The sequence below is a fragment of the Trachemys scripta genome, chromosome 3 (genome assembly GCF_013100865.1).
Source record: "Trachemys scripta elegans isolate TJP31775 chromosome 3, CAS_Tse_1.0, whole genome shotgun sequence".
In the NCBI taxonomy this organism is placed as follows: domain Eukaryota; kingdom Metazoa; phylum Chordata; order Testudines; family Emydidae; genus Trachemys; species Trachemys scripta.
In genome coordinates this window covers 57,314,301-57,340,436 of record NC_048300.1, presented here as the reverse complement: position 1 = coordinate 57,340,436, position 26,136 = coordinate 57,314,301, and the positions used below count along the sequence as shown (strand labels likewise).

Here is a 26,136-nt window from a genome sequence, read left to right as displayed (position 1 = left end):
ACAGAAAGGAGTGTTTATGTTAGTTGGGTTTGGTCTACATTTAATAGTTTTACTGGTATAACTATGTTGGTAAAAGCTGTGATTTTTTTTTACTGAAATACTTATACCAGTAAAAGCCCTAGCTATACTTGTATTAACATGACTTAGACAAGGTCAACATTACAAACTTCTGCCTGGATAGCTATTTCAGTGAGGGGTGTGATGTGGGTATGACTGGTGACTGGTAGATTTGCGCCAGCAAAAGCCCATAGTGTAGACACATTTATTCCTGCAAAACTGTGCATTTGCTGGTATAGCTTGTTTCACTCAGGAGGGGTCTGGAAAGTGCATTTTTGCTCGTGTAGGTGCATCCACCCAAGGAGGCTTTGCCAGTATATTATACCAGTATAGCTATACGGGAAAAGCCTTTCGAGAGCAGACCTGGTCTTCTACTAATATAGATATTCCCCTTCTCATATGGGAATAATTATATTAGTATAAAGCACCTTTATAACTGCATTCACACTGAAGAGGTTGTACCACACTAACTATACTGGTATAGGTAAAGTAGAACAACTGTCCAGTGTAGACAAGCCCTCAGACAGTTAGTAGCACTTGTGAGCTCAAAACTCCACATGAAGCCGCTGGGGGCAGGACCACACTTTGATGTTCAGTGCCAATGGAAGTTTTCAGTAGACAAGGGATATAGGATTGGTCCCTTTTTTGCAAGTGTCTTTCCAAATTTGACAAGGGCCCAGGCTCTTCCTGTACTAAATACTCTTCTTAAAATTACCAGACAAATATAGATCTTTGAGTATTGAGAAGCAGATTAATGGAAAGAAATGCAAAAACCACCAAAACAACCCTCCCCCTCCGAAACCCAAACCCTCAATCAAATAAGCTGCTATTTTCAGTACTGATTTAACTAGAGAGAGCAGATCACAGTGAACTGGTTGTTATGGATAAAGATTTGGTTAAATGATTGTTCAAGACAAACGTCTTTTGTGCTTTGAAATCCTTAAAATACAACTCCGTTGGAGACACTTCTCAATGAAATGTGATTAAACAAATAATTGCTTTTAAAAATTAATTTTTACTGCTTTAACTACTCATATGCTCTGTATTGTGTCCTATTAGGTGATGTTGATCACACTGTTCTGAGCCAGGCAGTACATATACAACAATTTATAATACGATCTGACTAACGTGTTATAATATGATTAACTCAAAGCAATGCCTTAAATCCAAATGTTTCTGGAAGACAACCGTGGATGTGTATAGATTTAATTGCTGTCCTGATGTAATCTGAAGAGCCTAGGGTGACCAGATAGCGAGTGTGAAAAATCAAAATGGGGGTAGAGGGTAATAGGCAACTATGTAAGACAAAGCCCTGAATATTGGGACTATCCCTATAAAATCGGGACATCTGGTCACCCTAGAAGAGCCCTATGTATTCCTTTCTCAAGGGTAACTCATAGATTAGGAATGATAATTCCATTGTCACAACATGAATAAGGTCTTTTAAAACTATTTGAATATACTGCTCATCAGCAAAAATAAAAAGTCCTGCTGATAATGGGAATTAAAGAGGAAACAAACTCCTATGTCTGATTTGTGGTTTTAGCACAGTAATTACTCTCTGACTTTGCTGAAAACAGACTAGAGAGATTCAAACTGCTGTGCACTACCTTAAAGAGCCACCAAGGGAGTGACAATGAGGTCAATTGAAAAAGTGAGACAAACAAGCAAGCAAATCAATGAAGAAGAGATCAAATTGGCAGAAGACAGCCTGAAATCAATACAAATAAATGCAAGTACAAGACATCAGAGAATGGGTTTTTGAATTGCAGCCAAGGAGCTCAATCCTCAGGTGTCTTGAGTTTACTTTCAGCACTGATGGGGAGGATGGTACGGGGCTTGAGGTGGATTTAAACCACCTTGCTGCATCACCAATCTTGAGTTGGCCAGAGGCCGAAGAAGCTCTCTGTCTAAGAGTATGTCTACACAACAGCTAATGCCTAAAACTAGCAGTGTAGTCGCAGCTGCATTGGCAGTGGCTCAGGCTAGTTGCCTGAGTACAATCCCTCCCAACCCCCTGGATATGTACTCCAGTGGCTAGCCCAAGCCTCCACTGTCACACTGCTATTTTTAGCATGCTAGCACGATAGGGTGTCCAGATTTCCCAAAGGAAAAATGGGACATCATGTGGGGCTGGCCCAAGCCCCGCCTCTCTGGGGCTGGTGCCAGTGCCCCCTCCCCACGGGGCTGGCCCCAACCTCCCATCCCTGTGGGGCTGGCCCCAGCTGCTGGCCCCCCACTCGAGGCTGTCAGTGATCATTTGAACCCTGCTGGGCTCCCCCCGTCACATCCGCTCGAGGCTGTCACTACTCACGAGTCACTCAAACCCTGCCAGGCCCCCACTCAAGGTTGTCGCTGGTCACTCGAACCCTGTTTGACCCCCACTTGAGGCTGTTGCTGGTTGCTCAAACCCTGCCGAACCCCCCCACAGTGGAACCCTTCCTTACACCCCTTCCAGCCCAACCTCCCCCCTGCACAAGACTGGCATCTCCCCTCACCCCCCACATGTTCCTCCACACAACACTCCACTTTTTTGACAAAAGTGGGCATTTGTCCCGTTTACTCTTGCCAGTTGGCTCTTGATCAGTTGGCAAGAGCAAATGGGACAAATGCCCACTTTTGCCAAAAAAGTCAGGAAGGCAGGGACAGGTTTAAAAAAGGGAGTGTCCCGGCCAAAATGGGATGTCTGGTCACCCTATAGCACAAGCAGAGCGAGTGCATGCGTAAGTCTATCTAAACTGAGAATTACACATCGCAGCTACTGTGTAGGCATACCCTAACTTAGAACAGCCTTAGAGTTGCTCTAAGTTATTCTGGCTGCAACCATCTCTTGTGCCAGCCAAGGATCTGGCAGAGTGCCATATGCTTTGCCTCACTCCCTCCCAACCTTAGTACACCTCTTGTCCACCTCTGATATGACCCCTGCATCGAGGTCTGGGGTGAGGTGGTGCAGTGATGTCTACATTGACTTCACAACACACAATGATTCCTATGTTAAGGGGAATCTTTTGCTACTTCTTTATGGCAGCTTTCTAGCAACACAGAGCAGGGTAGAACAGCAGCCAAGGACTGAGCCCAAGATCTTTAATTATAAATATTGTTCATATAAATGCTTGCATTTTTCCTGTTTATCCATGACCTGGAGCTTGACAGATCCAGAGCCAGCTGTTTAAAAGACTATCAGGGATTAACAATGGAGGAGCAGGATGCATAGTTTATATTCACTCGGGCATGCCAGTTTGAAGATCAGATTTTCTAACCAATAAAAAAGAGGATAGGGACTGTGAGAAATTGAGTATTCTTGTCATTGGACTGACCATCCCTCTGAGCTCTTGGTTTGAGTACAGTTTGCCATATGGGGAAAGAAACTCTTGCCTCCACTTTATTATTGTATTACTTGTATTAGAGTAGTGCCCAGAGACCCCAATCGGTTGAGGTCTACGCTGTGCCAAGCACTGTAGAACACCTATTCCTTAACTTACTGTACCTTTTCATTTAGTTAAAAAATGAGTTACCAAATTCATCTCTTTCTATCCCAATCTGCTTGTTTCACTTTTTCTGGTGCCAAAAGCACCCATCTTGGACTCCTGCTTCTTTTTTCCACCTGGCAGTATTCTCTCCCGCCTTGTCATAATCATCAAGGCAAATCCCAAAGAGATGTAGACTCCTTCCAGAACAAGCACCATGTGGATTGATCTCTAGCTAGGTCCTTAAGGTGGTCTGTCTGGTTATTCAGTCTATGTCCAACATGCGTCATCTTATCACACCACTGAAGCTTTTGACAATCACTTGCCATTTAATAGCATTCTTTGGTAAACAGGCATAATATATTGGTCTTTCATCCTAATAATATGTCAGTACCAAGAAAGCTTCCAAAACGGATACAGTTCTGATTGAGGTGCTTGGTGGGTTTGGCTATGGACATTATTATTGCTGGTTTTGTCCTGCCACTTAATATGGAATAGCTGACTAAGATGGCAAGCTGGCGAGAATTGAAAGCTTCCATCTATTGTTCTTCAGCCTTCCTCAAGGCTCACATTTCTCTCCCATTCAATAAAGTTGGCATAACCTTGGTGTGATGTTGCACCCCATAATGCTTTATAGAAATATGCTTATGAGTGTAAATATGACATAACTGGAATATGCTTTATGCTAGATATGCCATGTAACATATCTTTGCAAATGTTATGTTCTTCTGCATGTATTCATCCTATTTGTATGCACGTATCGTTTTTATATCTGACGTTATGAGTGTTGGCTCTATGCTTGTATTTAAAGTGATTGCTGTAGAAAGCACCTAAGGCAGATTTGGTCAACGTAGTGTGAAGGGGTTATTCAAGTAACTGGGACTACTTGGCTAACAAAGAACCTTGATAGATGCCAATCCACATCTGTGCTTTCCTGGGAAAGTCCTTTAGAAAACTGAGTCATGCATGGACATGTGACTTGCCCATGTGATTCCCAAACTCCATTTTGTAGCTGGATTCTACCCGGGGGAGAGAGGGGTTTCCACCCACAAGAGAGAGATTATATATGCCCCTGGAAAATCCCTCCATTTTGTCTTCAGCTGGCACAAAAGATAGCCTCTGCACCTCAAGGAGATGCCTGAAAGAAACTGGAACAAAGGAAAGTAACTACAGGGCTGTGAGTGATTGCTGGACCCAGACTAGGAGGAAGTCTAGTCTGTAAAAGAGGCTTATTGGAACATCTCTGAGAGTGAGATTTACCAGCATTTCATTTTTACTGTATTAGGCTTAGACCTGCATGTTTTATTTTATTTTGCGTGGTAATTTACTTTGTTCTGTCTCTTATTACTTGGAACCACTTAAATCCTACTTTTTGTATTTAATAAAATCACTTTTTACTTATTAATTAACCCAGAGTATGTATTAATAACTGGGTGGGGGGGGGAACGAACAGCTGTGCATGTCTCTCTATCAGTGTTATAGAGGGCAAACAATTTATGAGTTTACCTTGTATAAGCTTTATACAGAATAAAACAGATTTATTTGGGGTTTGGACCCCATTGGGAGTTGGGCATCTGAGTGCTAGAGACAGGAGCACTTCTTAAGCTGTTTTCAGTTAAGCCTGCAGCTTGTGGGGGACACAGTTCAGACCTGGGTCTGTGTCTGTAGCAGGCTAGCGTGTCTGGCACAACCAGGCAGAGCACTGAAGTCCCAAGCTGCCAGGGAAAACGGGTTTAGAGGTAGTCTCAGCACATCAGGTGGCAGTCCCAAGTGGGTTTCTGTGATCCAACCCATCACATTTGGTTCTTTAGATTCAAAGCCTCATAGCAAGCCATTTTCTCAAAAAGCTATCTGCAGGTAAAGAGCTGGTTGGCAGTGGAATGAGGTCTAAAGCCATGCTGAGTATCCAGCCTTTACCACAAAGTGCATCGCTGATTCGAGTCATTCACATGGAATCAAAGGCTTTCCCTGGGACTGACATCAGTACAATACCGCTACAGTTGTTACACACAGCCTTATTGCCCTTTCTGAACAGAGACAGAACAACACCCTTCTTCCAGTCATCAGGGATGACGTTCATGTGCTAGATAGTCTGGAACAGCCTATGCAGCCATGGTACTACAGTACTCTCACCTCTCTGCAGCAACTCAGGGGTGATGTTACAACCTCCTGGTGCCCTCTCAGACTTCAGTTTAGGGACTGCCATCCAAATCTCTTGTTGGTTGTAGGAAGGTTGCTCTATCTGAACTTCCTGCCCCACTTCAAGCAGAAGAGGGGCAAGAGGCAGTGGACAATTGAGGAGTGTCTTCAAATGACCCTCTAATAATTGATACAACTGATCTTGCAGGCTCTGCCATGCTGATTCTGTACTGCACAAGCTGGTGCTACCTTTCGCCACACACCCTGAACAGTTGCATAAAAGCTGCAGAGATCATGCCTGGTGGCAGCTGTTTGAAACTGGGTTGCCACAACTTCATTTGTTTCCCTCTCATTCGGCCTGAGCTTAGGGCTGTGCTAAATGTTCAACTCTAGCTGCAAGAGAGTTCAAAATCAACCTGGGTTTGAATATGACCTGTCATTGCCAACCAGGTGTGATTTGTTAAAACATGGTTTGTGTTGGTGAATCATCCATCAAGGCTTTGGGGTGAACTTTCCTACTGTATCTGGATATCAGTGTATGTTCTCAGGCTGCCATTTACTGTGGAATGTAAAGTCTGAACCATATCTGCCAGGAAAATCACACAGGGTAAGTCACAGGGTATGGCCAATACTCAAACTACAGTTTCAGCAAAATCATCTAAAACTAAACATTGCCTATGGATTTACAACATTTGAGCATAAGAAAGGCTGGTTTGTTCAAACTCAATCCTTTTCAGAAATCAGGGCCTGAGAATGGTGGTGTATTTGATTTTCAGACACTCAAAACTTTATAAATCTTTTCAAATTATTTTCAAAGGGTTCAAACAGTTCCAGCCATAGTTGTGGTAACACTTACTTTGCTCTCTCCTTCCCATCAAGGTGGTAGAAAAGGACACTTAAGTAGGGTAGGTCCCCTAATGGTCTGATCTGATCTTCATTTCTGTAATAATAATGATAGCATCCTCTCCATTCTCCTAGCAGACACAGGAGTTTTCATTCTCTTCTATGGCTCATTGACAGCAAGAGGAAGAGTGGAATTCGTTTGGTTCCAAGGACCCAAAACAGTATGTGACTTCTCAAATAGCAAAAATTTAACTTATCTCCAACCAGCAGAAAATTTTGAGGGGAAATTGAAGTGTATCATGTGAGATGTAGTCTGGCCAGGGAGCCTCGCCTGTAGGGAAAAATGGTGGCATTAGGCACCCAAAGTTCAATTCCCATGAGGCAGTCCAATGGCTCAGGTGTTAAGCTGATCTGAAATGAAGCATTTTGATTTGGTTTGACAAACTGAAATATTTCAGTTTGGATCAATCTGAGTAAAAACTAGATATTTTATTTTGATTTTCCCAAAATAAACTTTTGGGTTTCAAGTGAGAATTCTTGGTTTTCAATACAAAGCTGAAATTTTGTGTGGAAAAGTTTTGATGAAACTGATCTCCCTTTTGTTTTCACTTAAATTTTCAGTGGAAAAAAAAATTCTGACCAGTTCTACTTATAACTGCCCTAGAACACAGGTTATCCTAAGGCAAGTCTGAAAGTTCATTAGGGACAGAATTAGGGGACAATTCCAGTACTGTTGCCTGTACAAACCTTTTCCTATAAATAAACAGAAGATTTCAGCCTCTAGTACTGCCAGTTCTATAACCGTCACAAACACAAATATTTACCCGAAGAACAATGAAGAATCACATGCTCTCACAGAAACACGTCTCCTGATCCCAATAATATAAACTTGCAGACAAGGTAGCTTTTAAATGTGGTTTGCAAAAACTGAATTTAAGACTTGGCGAGCATCTCTCTCCATATGGCTAATTATGTTTTCTGAAGTCTCACCAAACAAGCAGCTAAAAATAGCCCTGCAGCTGATACCAAATCATTTTTTCCAGTGGATTCATTCTTCATTTGGAGATAACAGTCCCAATAAAATGTTGAATGCTGCAACTTCACATGTTTTGGCAAAAAAGTAGTTTTGGGGAATTTAAGAATTCACTCAGCATGCAGCTCGCTGTCATTAGGGCTGAGATAAATCTGTTGGTTTTGGCCTCTGTTTTTGGACACATGTACCATCCCGAGGTATGGAAAAGGGATGGAACAGTAACAGAAAACTCCAGCCTTGTGACAGGACTCAAAAGGCATGGAAGGGAATGGAGAAGACAAACAGAAAAATAAAAGCCAAATGAAGAAGAATAATCTGAAGCAGGGGAAAAGCTTCTTGCATGAAAATGCTGCTAATTAAACATATTCAGTGATTTAAGAGGTATAGATCTCTTCTCAAATTACATGTAATTAACTAGTAACTAGTGTGAAAACAAAATACTCCGCCAAGTTTTCTTTCAGCTTCCATTTTGAGCAGGCCTGTTATTAAATGCTTGTATAACTCAATAATGAAGTCAGAGAGCCCCTCACAGAGGAAGGTGCTATTAAATGGGAATGTTTTCAGCATGGATGGGTAGTAGTTTAAATACAATACCAAACTTGTACAATCTCAGCTGAATTACAGAACTATGTACTCCTCTTGTCATCTTCTACATCTAGGATCTGGAACCTCTTTAGGAATTTCCCTTCTAATGGAGGATAATATTTATGCAAGGTGAAAATCTACTGTAACATTTTTTGTCTTTAATAATGTTCCTTCAGATCTTTCCAGAAATCTGAAGGGAGCTGTGTTCCAAAATTTCACAGACAAATAAAGCTTTGACTTACTGCACACACCACCAGATCAATAAAGAAATGAACACTCTGTAATTTTAGAAATATTGGGGGCAAAGGCTTTTTTTTTTTTTTGGCTTCTTTTGAATCTTTATTGCAACATTTGAAGTTTCTCTTATGCTTAGTCAGACAGTCCATAAAAAGATTACATTAGAGAATGTGAAGATTGCAGGCTTCAGCATGAAAAGTCTGGAAATGTTGAAATTGAAATTGCACATGTAACCGGAGCTGATCCAAATTGGAATTTCTGTTTTGCAGGAAATTTTGACTTTTCAAAATTTGTTTTTGTTCTGAATTGCAGCAAAAATTTATTTTAGAAATTTCCTATGCAATGGAATTTCCAAAAAGTTTTACTTTGTTTTGTTTTGTAATTTTAAAATGTTGCGTTGGAATTTCAAAATGTTGTTGCAGAATTTCATTTTGTTTTATGCTTTGTTCATTGTTATATTAATTTTTATTATTCTTACATTATTTCATGGCATGTCAGTAGTACTATTGCATTATACAAGAACAGCAGCTGGGGCCAGATTTCCAAAACCTCCCAGCTCTCATTAGATCCTTATACATGGGGCAGATTTTGAAAACTGCTCAGCATTCAGTAACTCTCAGTGTGACACTTCTGGTCAGATTTGCAAAAGAGCTGACACAATTTGCTGTGATGTTTTTTGGTTTTTCTTTTAAATCTGGCCTCAGTTATGGCTCACAGTAAATAAGTGTCAAACTCAGAATGAAAACCAAGGTCTCTGGGTCATAGACTAAATTCTAACTCAACAGCCCATAATGTGGATCAGGTAAATAATTCTGCCTTTCTATAACTCAGATTTTCTGGTTCAGATCTTTGACCCCATATATTCCATTTGCACTGCTATTGTGGTGGCAAAGGGGCACAAAATGGAATAACTATTTCTAAGAGGAGTCCCTCTGTAGTGAGAATTCTCTTGACGGCATAGAGTTGGTGTAGTGCCTCAACACTACTTCTGCTTGGCCAAAGCACCCCTATACTCTGGTAATCCCCCACCTCTCAGAACAGCCCCTTGGGGCTGTGGGCAACTGAGTACAATTTAAAGAAGTCCCTTGGAGGCTCTGCCATAGGATCGACCATGACCAACTAACACATTTTTAAAGGTGTTAAATCCTGCCCACACTAGTCTTTAAAAATGTGTTAGTTAACATGCTTTAAGCAACGCATTTTAAAATATGACCTCTTTTCTTAGTCTAGGCAGGACCTAAATGAACACTCAGATTTTGAAGCGCAATCCAATTACAAATGGTTAATTCCACAGCAAGTTCCATGGCTGCAGAGTCACGGAATAAATGAGGCACTGAGCATAACTAATCACAGAGATTTTCAGGTGCCTTATTAACTGTACTAGTTTCCCAGTGCCCTCTGAACTCCCACTCCAGCTTAGAGATGTTAACAAACATAGACCTTTTTTTGGTGTCCAAATTTGAAAGTGTGCTTTCTAGAGTGCAAGAAAATGCATATTTTGAGGTTATTGTTTTAGAAGTGTCTTGTGGGAGCATACCCTTGGACCTCACTTGCTGTCTTAACACAGATTGGGGTCTCACCCTGCCACCTCAAAGCCCTAAATTACTTTGCATGCTCAAACTGTAAGCGTACCTATCTTCCTCTCATATGTTGGAGGGTATTCAGGGAACTGATGCACATCTGGAAGTTGTTGCTCAGTTGTTTATCGCATCTATTTGTCCATGAATTAAATAAAGAGCTGGCCCATTACTGTAGTTGCAAACCAATGCCATATGGATACCCTATAAACCAATCCCATCTTAATGCTGATACTGCAGGCTAGTCTTTAATGTGCTGGATGCTTCTAGACATGACCCAATGCAGTTTGCATCTTCACTAATTCTTAGGAATTAATGTAAGGAGGTACAGTAAGGAAATAAATTAAGAGGAACTGGCAGAGGTTTGTGCTTCTCATTTTTTTTCAAATGGCCATAACTGAAAAAGCACCATACATACATGAATAGGGAAACAATTCATACACAGGTTAATATAAAGGTATTTTCTTTTTCTGACCAAATTTCTGGTAATGTTATATTGATCTCAATTCATATTCTGAGTTGACTGTAACCACATCCAAAACCAAACCAGACAGAAAGGCAAGTTTTTGTTAAAACACTGCGTGTGGGGCTTTGTGCCATTATTTTATCTGTGTACTTGCTTGCAGTCTAGTTTCATCTTGTGCTGTTCTTTCTGGCAGTAGCTGCCCAGTAGAAAATTACTAAGAAGTTCCAGGCCCTTATTGCAATACACTTTACTTTCAACCAACTTGATTTAAAATTGTAGGGGGGCACATGACTCTACACCCCCCTCACCTCCCTCCCGACGCATCCCCAGTATATTTGGGAGACTAATCCAGGTAGGATTAAAGGTGCGAGGGTGGCATGTTTTTCTGTTCCTGCACTTTTTCCATTTACGGTAGAACCTCAGAGTTACGAACACCTCGTGAATGGAGGGTGGTTCGTAACTCTGAACAAAACGTTATGGTGGTTCTTTCAAAAGTTTACAATTGAACATTGACTTAATACAGCTTTGAAACTTTACTAGGCAGAAGAAAAATGCTGCTTTTAACCATCTTAATTTAAATGATACAAGCACAGAAACAGTTTCCTTACCCTGTCAAATCTTCTTTTTGAAACTTTTCCTTTATTTTTTTAGTAGGTTACATTTAACACAATAGTGTATTGTATTTGCTTTTCTTTTTTTTTTGGTCTCTGCTGCTGCCTGATTGTGTACTTCTGGTTCCAAATGAGGCTTTGGTTGATGGATCAGTTTGTAACTCTGGTGTTCGTAACTCTGAGGTTCTACTGTACCAATACACACTGAACCCTTGAGAAGTGTCTTTTTGAGGGTTACATGCATATTAGCATCCTGGTGAAATCTGAAACAGGGTCCTTTGAAAAGTAGATACATGACATATACTTTGTCAAATAGGGTATCTGCTAAGTCTACCCTGGCTCCTCAGGCAGAACAGCAATTTTCAAGCCAATCTGACTATGCATATGGATTTTAGGGCACTTTGATTTGATCAGCTCTAAGCAGAAAGCTCTATTCAACCTTAAATATACAGTGCTGTAAGAAGTAGATAGATCACTTTTGTAGACTGCTCTACTGCTGTAACATACAAAAACAGCTGTGTGGACACCACTAATCCTACCTGATTAAAAAAGTAATCAAATTAGAAAATATAAAATGTTATATTTTACTACAACAGTTGTGTGAATGCTGCCAGATCAGCAAATGAGTCACATAACTCTATAAGACTATGTGCATGATAGGGAACAATCCCTCTCTGACAGAGAGCGACAGGAAGCTACCATCTCTAATGTCTGTGGGCCGGATTCCGCACTCTTGAAGTCTCACTGGTGAAACGAGTTATATTAGTGCAAAGCTGGTGTAAATGGGGTGGAGAATCAAGCCCTATGATTTATGCTAGGCCCAGAATTAAGACAAAAATAATCAATGTAAGTCGTCCAGCTCTCAGTAAAGGCATGCAAAAAATGGAAAAAGGAAAAATTCCTATGTAAGACACTGTTGCAGATTTTAAAAAACAAACAACACAATGTAAATTAACCTATAGAAATGTGATAGATCCTTTGCTGTGCCTCCCATTGTGTTAGCTCTTAATCATCACTTAGCATCTTCGCCCCCAAGAGAAAAATGTACTAGATTAAACACACAAGAACTTGATTTTAACCTGATAAAGCAGCAAAACACAGTGATAAAATGCACGAAGGACTTCACTTTTTCCGTTTGCAGCGTTGTAGTCATGCTGGTCCCAGGATATTAGACAGAAAAGGTGAGTGAGATAATATATTTTACAGGACCAGCTTCTGTTGGTGAAAGAGACAAGCTTTCAATCTACATAGAGCTCAACCCTGAAGAAGAGCTTGTCTCTTTCACCAACAGAAGTTGGTCCAATAAAAGATATTACCTCACCCACCTTGTCTTCACTTTTCCTGTCTTTTATTCTGCAGGTAGCCTGTGAACAGAAAATTTTCCATTACTAAAAGCTCTTGGTCCAAGTTCATTGTTTTTTCAATGATGTTGGTAAAGTCACCTTGGTTTACACTAGTATAACTAAAAGCAAAATTTGTTCACTGTTGTTTCTACTGAGCCTATTTTTTCCCCCAAAAAAACATTTTTGTTTGCAAGAATGGATAATCATTTGTAATAAAAAGAAAGCAAAGATGCTTCTTTTTATGATCAGATTGTAGCTCAGACGTGAAGTGATATTCTAACTCAAATCTAAAACAAATATTAAAAATCTTAGGCTAGGATGGGAAATTCAATTCAATGCTCTATTAATTTAATAAGGCTCCTCTTTAAAGTACAGTAGAGCTAGTTGGATACATTATTAAATTAATTTTGCTATTTTTGCTGAATAATTTATCTGGCAAATAGTTTTTTCTAATTAAAAGATTGCATACAGCACGCATGCTGTCCCCAACGTGAGTTGCCATTTCTATAAATGTCAGAAAGAAGTTGTAAAAGTTTGTATTGTTAAATTACTTTACTGTAAGCTATAATCAACCAACAGACCACATTCTGCCTTAGCACAGGAAGGTACATCTCCCACTGAAATCTGGAGGACTTACACTGGCCAAAGTGGGCCCAAATATTCTAGACTTTCTGTACACTGCTCTTAAGACTTTCCACACCAGGCCAGATTTGCTGCTGCATCCAGCTTCCATTAGGAACAGCAGAAAGGGGGAAAGGGTTGTCAGAAAGCCTGCTATGGTTCACTGATTCTGTAACCAGCCCCATCCCTGGGTGTTGGCTAGAATAATGGACGATATGCCAGCTGGGGACTGATGGAGCACATTGCACCCAGACTTCTCCTTCTATTTGCTCTGACACCCCTTCAAAGCATGCCCCCTGCAACCATGCAAGGTAAGAGGCATGGAAGGAGACTATGTCTGCTGGGGAGATCCCCGTACAGGGGGAATCTCCAGGTTGGGGCTTGAGGTCAGTCTGCTTCCCTTTGCATCACCTGAATGGCACAATGGGATAGAGCAAAGCCAAGAATCTGGCCCACAATGTGTATGGTAATTAAAAGAAACAAGAACAGGTGCTGAAGTTCTCTCCTGGTTTGAGAAGGGTGGAACAGTACTTTACACACCAACAGAGTCGATTTTCTTGTCTGTTTTCCCCATTTTCTTGTTGTTCTGCTTACTATTAGTTTTCTAAATATAGCCATTTATCTGGGGATAGCAACATTATTTCATTATAATAGCCCCACAGGTTGCTAAGAATAAAGATGCTAATTGAGTGTAATCTCACAATTCCAGCACTGTTCCCACATGTAATACTGCTTCTGAGCTACTTTGCAATGTACTTTACATGGAATTCTAGGCATAAATTCCCACATAGTGAGATAAATATAACTAAAAAACAAACAAACAACTCCCCCAAACCCAGGCTCTGCACACTGGAAATGGACAATAAATTTATTATTATGACACTTGCATTGAATCACCAGGGAGTGTGAGCTGGTAGTAACCAAAGGCTGCTGACCTACATGAAATAAATTGGTAGTATCAAGCCTGTTGTGGGCCACACCACCTGAATAAGAAGAGATCATTTCAAAAGCTCTGGGGTCAATTTGGAGCTTTTCCATATGGTGCTCTGCAGGGCTCTGGAGAAGTTTTATTTAAGTTCTGCCTCAAAAAATCACAACTGAAACATCATTAGGAACAGAAAGAAACTCTCTAATACAACAGGTCATGGTGAATGATGAGTGATACTCCCCTAATGGAAAGAGAGATACACAAAGGGGAGAATAAATTAAAATTTAAAGAGTAGTAACAAATCGAAAAATAGTTAGTATCCTGCAATGAGAGGTAATTTAGATTTCTAATGAATAGCAAACTTCAGCTAATGACAAGGTGATTAAGAAATAAAATCAGCAAAAATTCGGGGCTTGTTTACATGATGAAGACTATAGTAGCATAGCTATGGTGCAGTAGCTTTGCTGCTATAACCCTGTAACAGGAATGCAGACTTCAACAAAAGAAGGGGTTTTTCTGTAACTGTAGGAACTCCAACTCCCCAAGCAACTGTAGCTAGGTAGGAGAAAGCATTCTTCACGTCGACCTAGCTACCCTGGAGGTTAAGTTGGGCATAGCTACAGTGCTCAGGGGTATGGATTTTTCACACCACATAGTGCTATAACTATGTCGGCCCAAGTTCCTTTGTTTTTAATCCTATCATTTCAAATATCAGGATGTAACATTTTAGAGCTAGATTTCAAAACTGCAATCACAAGGGAATGGCACTTAGAAATATTATACAAAACAAATACACACTGAACTATATTTTTTCCAACATTACGTTGAAACTACCAGGCCAAGGAAGTAATGAGAAAAAAATCTGAAGATTGTCTGCCATTCAACTCTAACTAGCTACTGCTATTTTTGATGGACACATAAACATGTCTGGTTTATTACAAAATGACTTTGAAACTAGCCTAGGGATCAGAAGCAGACTGGGGCTTCCAGGCACTAGGCCATGTTGAATAAACTCCCAGGTGAGAAATTACATCTGGGACTATTTGCTCCCGTAGCCTATTGGTTTCTTTTTTTTTTCTCAGATAGTAGGAGATTTCTCAGGGATAATATGCTTGATTATGTTAGTCAAAAGTGACAGTCCAGAAGAGCAAACATCACATTGCTTATCTCAGATTATGTATGGTAACATATGCTATCATTGCCCCTTCTTCTGACACCAGTATTCTGTTCTGACACCAGTGTCATCCCTCTGTCAAGTAGTAGCAGACATCTGGGACCTTGCAGGTTAGCTTCCCCAGTGGAGGAGACATCAGTGATGCACAGTCTGGGTATACTCCAAGTGTAACTTGCTTTATTTATGCATACACACCAGTCCTCAAACAGGGCTGATCAAACAGCATGCAGTCAATCTCTTCTTTCAAAAATCTAATTTCTACACTAACGCCAGGTTCCCAGAGAGCCATTCCATATCAAGGATTGATTCTAACCAGGGCCGGCTCCAGCTTTTTTGCCGCCCCAAGCGGCGAAGAAAAAAAAAGGAAAAAGAAAAAAACCCCCCGATTGAGTTGCCGCCGAAGAGGAAGAGATGGAGTGAAGGACCTGCTGCCGAATTCCCACCGAAGACTAAAGCGGAGCGCTTGAGCTGCCGCCAAAGTGCTGCCGAAGACCCAGACATGTCACCCCTTTCTATTGGCTGTCCCAGGCACCTGCTTCTTTCGCTGGTGCCTGGAGCCGGCCCTGATTCTAACCAGAGACCAAAGCAGACAGCAAACTCCCCTGATGCTCACACAGCTCCTTCTTCAAGGACCACTGCCTCTACACAGAACACTGCAGAACAACACCTAATAACAACATGGCATGTCTTCCTATGGCTGAAAATTTGCTTGCATGCTAGGGAAAAGACCACCGCCATGAGGGAAAACCTGCCTTACCATTAGCGAGCACCAACTTTGCTGAATCTGGAGTATTAGGAAGTCTCTGGAAAATACTGATCTTACAACTCAGAAACTTCAGTTTTCCACCTTTACCACTGGACTCTCTGTCCTGTATCCTTCTCATCAATAAGGTCACTGACCCAATGGCCCTCCCATATATAAATTAGAAATTAATAGTTTTAACACCCAGCCCATAAAAGGACAGTTTTTACCTTCTGGTGTTTTGACTCTGCACGATTATGAAGGCCATTTATAATAGTGCTGGAAGTTTGCTAACTAGAACCACATTTAGACTGTATGGCATAATTTTGTAAGCAAGTTTATTACACTGTTTACTCCTGCCTTTGCTGCACAGTGAAACCATGGTACTGTTATTACTTCTCTATATTACTAGAGCCCACCAGTCGGAATGAAAGCCTTATTGTGCTAGATGCTGTACAAACACAAAGGAAGAGACAAAACCATTTCCTGGAAGAGTTTACAATCTAAATGGGCAAGGCAGACAAAGTGTAGAAGAAAAGAAGGATTATTATTCTCATTTTACGGATGGAAACTGAGGCACAGAGAGATCAAGGGACTTGCCCAAAATCATGTATCAAGTCTGTGGCTGAGCTAGGAGTTGAATCTAGAGTCCCAGTCTAGAGTCCTAACCTTCCTCTCTTTCATTATGGCTCTGGATAACAGTATTGGTGCAAGATTGTATATGGCGTTAGATAAAGGCCCTAAAATGACAGCAAATCTGCTGTACATGTGATCAAAATATTAACATAGTTGTTTTACTCTAGAAATGCAAATTTAATCTCACTAGAAAGCTGATCTAGGTGACCTTTTAATGATCAGTCTTTTCTGATCAGTTTTAAAAGACCAAGGATGGAAATATTTCATATTAAATAAATGAAAGAAAAAAAGGAAGAGGGGATCTGGCCTTATTTATGATATTTATCACCAGAGTATCTAAGGTCCCAGTCCAATGGTTCTTAACCTGTGGCCCACGGGCCACTTGCGCCCAATCAGTACAAAGCTGTGGCCCATCTGACATCCTCAGGGCCACACAGGTAGTATCGGATGCTGCCCACATAATGGTAAATAGGTTGAGAACCACTGGTCCCAGTCAAATTTCCACTGAAATTAACTTCAGTGGGAGTTGGATGAGGTTCTCAATGTTTTGTGTAGCTTGGGAGCCTTTGCCCTCCAGACCATCAACATAAGTACAACTCAGGATGACTGTAAGTGAAAGAGATTACTATCGGAAAGCTATCTGGTGGTCTATGTGAAATGAATTTGGTGGGTTGAGTCCAGTTGCTTGTGGACAGATGTTCACATAATAAAAAATACTGTCACAATTGGCTCCAATTGCCACTCTTCTTAACAGTCTCAGCAGAAAGGCCAATAATTAAATGAACATGGAGACCAAACTATCCTTAGTGACTGACTGCTTGGCCCCTTAGGAATAGTTTAATTTAACCATCATTTTAAATTGTACAGAATGACAAACGCATATGATAGGCACTATAAAGTCAATGAAATAATAATGAACCCCCCCAACTCAGAAGTAGTCAGTTTTTCCCTGTGTTTATGGATTATTATACCACTGTCCATAGCATAAGTATTTTATAGAGAAACGGACGATTGTGGTCTCCATAAGGAACAAACATACGAACAAAAAGGATGAGGTCAGGGGAAAAGGAGAGAGGGAAATGAGAGCAGGGATGAGGAATTTACTGTACCCTCATGCAATTGTGCTAGCACCTCGGTGACAAACAAAGACAGGGTTCTCCTTCTGCCTGAAGAAATGTTAAGTGTGTTGCTTTGCTGACTGAATTTCCCCTTTGCTTGTTTTGGGATGGGAGAAGAGAGAGGGGAGAAATGCAGTAACACCACCAAAACTGTGATCATATTATTTATCTGCATGGTGGCAAAAGGAAACAATGCTATTGCACCCCATTGCCGGCAAGCAGGGGGCACAGTTCAACAAACAGAGACTGAAGGCCCCAAACCTGCAAACACTTACACACGTTTAATTTTATATACGTTAGTAGTCCCATTTAAATCAATGGGAGTACTCATGTTTGTAAAATTAAGCATGTGTGTTAATGTATTTGAAGGATTGGGGCCTTTGTTTACTTTTATGATTTCAAAGAGGCAAGCTTCAAATTGAAGATCACAGAATCCCTGTGGCAACTCTTCAGGGTAAATCCTGATCAAAGCCTGAATATGGTTCAACAACCAGGCCCTGTTGGCAAATGGAATTTTGCAGGAAAGCAGCCATGACTAGAAACACACTTGTGACAAACTGTGGTTTAACTGAACTGAGATCAGGGGATCTGCATTGCCTCCTCCTAATCACATGAAAGATGTGAGGGTGTCTGAATGACCTACAGATTCCCATCCAAGCTTTTACAGCCGGGGAAGACATGCAGATAGATTGCAGTTATCAGAATGCAAATTCAGTGCAATATGTATGTTTCACAAAATAAGTTTTTAATTTTTGTTGCTGTATTAATAAACCTAATGTTTGCTGCTTATTACCAATTGAAATAGCAATCATGGGGCCAAATGCAGAAGTCTTTTCAGAGTTTTTATTCAATCCTTAATTAAGCAGAACTCCTGCCAACCTCAATGGGTGTTTTGCTTAAGTAAGAACTTCAGGATTTGTTCCATGGAATTTACAAGTCTTGGCTAGAGATAACAATTCATACTATACTACCTGAAGGAGGAAACACTGTGTAGTGGTATTTTTAGTGGAGTTATCTGTTCATTAAATCTTCATACTGGATTCATTTACTTGTGAATTGCTTGCTTCTCATTTGATCTAGGGTTGCCTCTGGAATGTAACTTTTTTTTTCTTTTTGAGTTTCCCAGTACTCTTTTAATCCTAATTTTACAATTTTTGTTATGCACTAGTCACTTCCAATAAAATTCATTGAACATATAAATCAGATATAAGACTGGAAAAGTACTTGAGACTTTCTCGAAGCAAACTAGAACAGCGAATTACACTAATCAGCAGCTATGAAGTTTCAATGTTTATTTCATTAAAACAAAATGCATTTCAGAATCCTGTGCTAGAGACTGGATATGCATTCCAAAACTGGACAATTCTTTCCTGCTTGCATTCTCACTTCCTAAATGGCTAGAACAATTTATGTCCGGTGAGCTAGTGTTTTGACTTTTACATTACCAGGCAATCAATAAATAATAATACTAATAATGAGCTTCTAGAAAGCAGTAAGGCGCTTTGGGTGAAATTCATTTCTGTGGAGAAAGCCAGCGCAAGACTACACTCCATTTAAGTCCCACTTAATGTCAGGAGTTCAATGGTGCATAGGCATTGTATTGTCCCTCAACAGAGGGTGAATTTCACCCTTTGTGAATTTATATGCCCTTCCACTACAAAGTTAAAAATGCTTTTGGCTCACACATAATTTTCTGCAATTATTTAAATCCATATAATATTGACATAGCTATTCATACAACATTCCTACAATCTTCCTTGGGATTCTGTTGCCTAAGTAATTAGTTCTTTCTCAAAGTGTGTAATTTATACTGGCAAGTGAGGTTAAAAAACGCTCAAAATTGACTTCTTCAACTGTAACTCCACACATTGCCTCAATGGTGTTTTGCAACATCTCTGTCTTGAGAAATCTGATTGTTTTAATCTTAGTTAAGGCCTTATCTACACAGGAAAATTTTATCAGTTATACCAATAGAGTTATACAGGTATAATAACTATACCTATAGAGGTAGAGTTATATCAGTATAGCACCCTTCCCTTTTTCCCCACCTCCAGTGGACAGTTATTCTGGTACATGCGTAGGGTTTTTTTTGTTTGTTTGTTTTGACACATCCAGGGTGACATAGGGTGAATATATGCAGGAAATTACTCTTCTCTACCTTGATGCTCCCACAAGAAAGTTACATGAATACAGCAAGATAAGAATAGGACCTTTAGGCATTTTGGACTGGACTCCCATTAACTCTTACAGGACTGGGATTTGACTCTGATTCTCTCTTCATGAAGCACAGCATGCATCGTAACACAGTTTTTTGTGTCACCCCTCTGTTGTGATAACTATGCCAGCCTCAAAGGCATATTTGCCTGTTCTCCAACAAGTTTCCATGCTTTCTTCCACAACTTCCATGAGCAAAACTTTAAGACCACAATTCTATCACCCTTCAAAGACTTACTTCTCTTGTGACATCTACAAAAACTCAGCCATACAATAATGGCTAGGTTAACGTGGCAGTTAGGAATAGCTGATTTTATTAAGTTTTTTAAAAGGGGAGATGATTTGGTAACCATCACACACCACTGAGCTGTGCAATCATGTAGCTGTGTAAGCTTATTTTCATTATGCTCAACTCCTTCCTTGTTTGTCACATTCACTTGCTGTGTCTTGATTAAGTTGCCTTCAGAGACACTATTACTAACCAGAGATTAAAAAAAAAAAAAGATTTTCTTCAGATGTTTCATATGCCAGGTGGATGAAAAGAGACTGAAGTCTCAGCAATCCCCAAACAGGATATTAATAGCAGATGAGGACACCTGGGATTCATTCTTTAGGTGTCCTTGACTTATAAAGCACCATCTTCTCTTTGAGTGAGATTATGTGTGTGCATATGCGTGTGTGTGCAGTGGCAAGGAGAAGGGAGAAAATGAAAATGCTGATGGACCCCAGGCTAAGAAACAGGAGCTCCAAAAATAAAAATACAATATACTTAATATAGCGTTTGAACTCAAGCCATTAAAACCAACAACATAAAATTTCAGAGTTATGGTATTAGTCCATCCCTAACTCAGACAGAGTACTGCATCTGCTAAAGGATGCAGGAGTTCTCCTGCCAGATGAGACTATGCCTTGGTCTACACTACGAGTTAGATCGAATTTAGCAGCGTTAGATCGATTTAACCCTGCACCCATCCACACGACGAAGCCATTTTTGTTGACTTAAAGGCCTCTTAAAATCGATTTCTGTACTCCTCCCCGACGAGGGGATTAGCGCTGAAATCGACCTTACTGGGTCGAAGTTGGGTAGTGTGGCCGCAATTCGACAGTATTGGCCTCTGGGAGCTATCCCAGAGTGCTCCATTGTGACTGCTCAGGACAGCATTCTCAACTCAGATGCACTGGCCAGGCAGACAGGAAAAGCCTCGCAAGCTTTTGAATTTCATTTCCTGTTTGGTCAGCATGGCGAGCTCAGAGATGACCGTGCAGATCTCATCAGCAGGGGTGACCATGGAGTCCCAGAATCACAAAAGAGCTCCAGCATGGACCGAACGGGAGGTACTGGATCTGATCGCTGTATGGGGAGAGGAATCCGTGCTAGCCAAACTCCGTTCCAAAAGACAAAATGCCCAAATATTTGAAAAAATCTCCAAGGGCATGAAGGACAGAGGCTATAACTGGGACCCGCAGCAGTGCCGCGTGAAACTTAAGGAGCTCAGGCAAGCCTACCAAAGAACCAGAGAGGCAAACGGCCGCTCTGGGTCAGAGCCCCAGACATGTTGCTTCTATGATGAGCTGTATGCCATTCTAGGGGGTACCCCTACAACTACCCCACCCCTGTGTGTGGACTCTGTCAATGGACTCTCACGCAACAAGGATGTGGATTTTGGGGATGAGGAAGATGAGGAGGAGGAGGAGGTTGAAGATAGCGCACAGCAAGCAAGCGGAGAAACCATTTTCGCCGACAGCCAGGAACTGTTTATCCCCTGGAGCCAGTACCCTCCCAATCCACCCAAGGCGGGCTCCCAGACCTTGAAGGCGGAGAAGGGACCTCTGGTGAGTGTACCTTTGTAAATATAATATATAGTTTAAAAGCAAGTGTGTTTAATGATTAATTTGCTCTGAAGACTTGGGATGCATTCACAGCCAGTACAGCTACTGGAAAAGTCCATTAACGTGTATGGGGATGGAGCGGAAATCCTCCAGGGCCATCTCAATGAAGCTCTCCTGGATGTACTCCCAAAGCCTTTGCAAAAGGTTTCTGGGGAGGGCAGCCTTATTCCATCCTCCATGGTGGGACACTTTACCACACCAGGCCAGTAGCACTTAGTCTGGAATTATTGCATAACAAAGCATGGAGGCGTATGGTCCCGGAGTTTGCTGGCATTCAAGCAACATCCGTTCTTTATCTCTCTGTGTTATTCTCAGGAGAGTGACATCTTTCATGGTCACCTGGTTGAAATAGGGGAATTTTATTAAGGGGACATTCAGAGGTGGCCGTTCCTGTTAGGCTGTTTGCCTGTGGCTGAACAGAAATCATTCCCGCTGTTAGCCACGCAGTGCAGTGTGGGGAGGGGTGAAGCGATCATTCCAGAGAATTGTGTGTGTGTGTGGGGGGGTTTAGTTGGGTTTGTGCTGCATGTTAACCCGAAAACCGCAGCCCCTCATTTTAAATGGCCAACCCAACGGGTGCTTGGTATGGGAAATGAGGGCGCTGCTGTTTGAAACCATTCCCACATGTTATGAAGGTTAAAGAAGCCAAAAGACTGTGACTTATGTCTGCCTGCAAGCCGAATTCTGTTGCCCGCTGGCCCTGCACGTGTGGTCTCTCACATCAAACCGGCAGGCCCTCAATATAAGAGGCAAAATGCGACCTTGTAAAGAAGGCACATGTGCTATGTAATGTTAACAGCTTGGTTCACCGTGAAAGAGTCTACCCATTGTTCTTTAAAATGTGTCTTTTTAAATACTACTCTCCCTTTTTTTCCTCTCACAGCTGCAAATGTGTCAATACTCCCCCTATCATCTCCGTCCCAGAGGCTAGCAAAGATTAGAAGGTGAAAAAAAACGCACTCGCGATGAAATGTTCTCTGAGCTCATGCAGTCTTCCCACACTGAAAGAGCCCAGCAGAATGTGTGGAGGCAGACAATGTCAGAGTGCAGGAAAGTACAAAATGACAGGAGGACAGGAGGGACACGTGAGAGGACAGGTGGCAGGAGCAAGAGAAGAGGTGGTGGGATCAAGATGATAGGTGGTGTCAACGTGATGAGAGGAGGCAGGAAGCAATGCTGAGGCTACTGGAGGATCAAACTGATCTGCTCCGGCGTATGGTTGAGGTGCAGGAAGGGTAGCAGGAGCACAGACCGCTGCTGCAGCCCCTGTGTAACCAACCACCCTCCTCCCCAAGTTCCATAGCCTCCTCACCCAGACTCCCAAGAACGCGGTGGGGGGGCCTCCGGGCACCCAACCACTCCACCCCAGAGGACTGCCTAAGCAACAGAAAGCTGGCATTCAATAAGTTTTGAAGTGCAGTGTGGCCTTGTCCTTCCCTCCTCCCCTCCTCCACCACCCCACCTGGTGCTTCCCTCCTCCTCCACCCCTCCTGGGCTACCTTGGCAGTTATCCCCCCATTTGTGTGATGAATTAATAAAAAATGCATGAATTTGAAACAACAATTACTTTATTGCCTCTGCAAGCATGATCAAAGGGGGGAGGGGAGGGCAGCTGGCTTACAAGGAAATAGAGTGAACCAAGGGGGCGGGTTTTCATCAAGGAGAAACAAACAGAACTTTCACATCGTAGCCCCCTGACCAGTCATGAAACTGGTTTTCAAAGCTTCTCTGATGCGCAGCGCGCCCTGCTGTGCTCTTCTAACCACCCTGGTGTCTGGCTGTGCGTGATCAGCGGCCAGGCGATTTGCCTCAACCTCCCACCCCGCCATAAACATTTCCCCCTTACTCTCACAGATATTGTGGAGCACACAGCAAGTAGTAATAACGATGGCAATATTGGTTTCGCTGAGGTCTAACCGAGTCAGTAAACTGCGCCAGCACACTTTTAAACGTCCAAATGCATATTCTACCACCATTCTGCACTTGCTCAGCCTATACTTGAACAGCTCCTGACTACTGTCCAGGGTGCCTGTGTGTGGCTTCATAAGCCATGGCATTAAGGGGTAGGCTGGGTCCCCAAGGATAACTATAGGCATTTCAACATCCCCAATGGTTATTTTCTGGTCTGGAAAGTAAGTCCTTTGCTGCAGCCGTTCACACAGACCAGAGTTCCTAAAGATGCGAGCGTCATGTACCTTTCCCAGCCATCCCACGTTGATGTTGGTGAAACGTCCCTTGTGATCCACCAGTGCTTGCAGAACCATTGAAAAGTACCCCTTTTTGTTTATGTACTGGCTGCCAAGGTGCTCTGGTCCCAAGATAGGGATATGGGTTCCATCTATCGCCCCACCACAGTTAGGGAATCCCATCGCAGCAAAGCCATCCACTATGACCTGCACATTTCCCAGAGTCACTACCCTTGATAGCAGCAGGTCAGTGATCACGTTGGCTACTTGGATCACAGCAGCCCCCACAATAGATTTGCCCACTCCAAATTGATTCCTGACTGACTGGTGGCTGTCTGGCATTGCAAGCTTCCAGAGGGCTATCGCCACTCGCTTGTGAACTGTGAGGGCTGCTCTCGTCTCGGTATTCTTGTGTTTCAGGGCAGGGGAAAACAAGTCACAAAGTTCCATGAAAGTGCCCTTACGCATGCGAAAGTTTCGCAGCCACTGGGAATCATCCCAGACCTGCAACACTATGCGGTCCCACCAGTCTGTGCTTGTTTCCCGGGCCCACAATCAGCGTTCCATGGCATGAACCTGCCCCATTACCACCATGATGTCCAAATTGCCAGGGCCCATGCTTTGAGAGAAGTCTGTGTCAATGTCCTCATCACTCTCGTCACCGCGCTGCCATCGCTTCCTTGCCTGCTTTTGAAGTTTCTGGTGCTGCATATACTGCAGGATAATGCGTGTGGTGTTTACAGTGCTCATATCTGCCGCGGTGATCTGAACGGGCTCCATGCTGGCCATGGTATGGCGTCTGCACAGGTAACCCAGGAAAAAAGTTGAGAAACGATGGTTTGCCGTTGCTTTCACAGAGGGAGGGAGGTGGGCCTGATGACATGTACCCCAAACCACCCGCGACAATGGTTTTGCCCCATCAGGCATTGGGAGCTCAACCCAGAATTCCGATGGGCAGCGGAGACTGCGGGAACTGTGGGATAGCTACCCATAGTGAAACGCTCCGAAAGTCAATGCTAGCCTCGGTACTGTGGACACACTCCGCCGACTTAATGCGCTTAGTAGGGACACACACAATCGACTGTATAAAATCGATTTATAAAAAATCGACTTCTATAAAATCAATCTAATTTCGTAGTCTAGACATACCCTATGTATTGCAATACCCAGGAACAAAGGTAATCTGACTGGAATAGTAGCCTTAACCTTCGATGTTGTTTCTTTGTGGGTCTAAACCTTACTATTAGTTGAATAAAGCTTTTTCTAAGCAATAGTTCTGATTTTCCACTGTCTTGCAACTTCTGTCATCATTTACATCAGTGCAAAGTGAGTATAAAACCCTGCCACTGGTGTGAGTGGAGAGTTTTGAGGCAATAGTGTTTTACACCCACTTGGTACTCACATAAAAGGCTGCATAAAATGTAAGGCAGTGGACAATCTTGACCAATATTTTATTCTTTGCCTCCTCTTATTGTTAGCCCTTCACACTTCTTCTTGTGCTACTGCCCCCACAACAACTCTCACTGCCTTACTCTATCGTTGGCAGTATTACAATGTATTGTGAAAATGATATAAGTGCTATGTATAAAAAATTAATTATACTGTAATCTCATTTTCTAATAGTAGCTCTTTGGCCTCACCGAAGAGTATGATTGTCTTGGATATCATACGATCTCATGCATTAAGCAGCCTCACCATAACGTTTCAGAGAAGGCAGACCAATGAAACATCACAACATTCCTGGGGGTACGGTTGCACAGTCAACATCACATGCACATAATCCACCCACCTAGCCTTTTTCATTACTAGAGGGCCTGTTGTTTGCTTGCACAGCTATTACTCCCACATGAGTTTGCCTTTCCTCAAACAGCTTCAATTATAGCGTTAGCTGATTTCTGGACAGACTAAAAGGAACAGCTGCCTCCCTTTGGGCTTTCAAATACCATTTGGTCTAATTTTTTCCTCAGGAAAAATTAGAACAAATAGTGGTATAAACATCCCAAGTAAAACAGACATTTATAGTGAAGCATTGGAAATCTTTACTAATCATATATGCATCTACTGTACATGTGCCTATTGCATGCTTGCGTGTGAGCAGCTCTTTTAATCACTAAACTCAGTAAGAATAGACCAGCTTAATTTTCCTTGTACAGAGCATATTTTCTAAAGTCTCCTCAATGGGCCAAATTCTTCTCTGTTCTAATTCCTCTGAAGTAGTGCTCCCGGCCTCTTTGCTGCCACTTGATTGGGGATGCTGACCAGCAGTTTG

The 26,136-nt window shown here is 42.0% G+C and overlaps 1 protein-coding gene across 4 annotated transcripts in view; it reads right to left on the bottom strand.

Moving 5' to 3' along the window:
* The window catches only part of KIF6 (kinesin family member 6), a 270,556-nt gene that overhangs the window by 47,733 nt on the left and 196,687 nt on the right, over window positions 1–26,136 (bottom strand). The gene's annotated exons all lie outside the window — the stretch shown is intronic.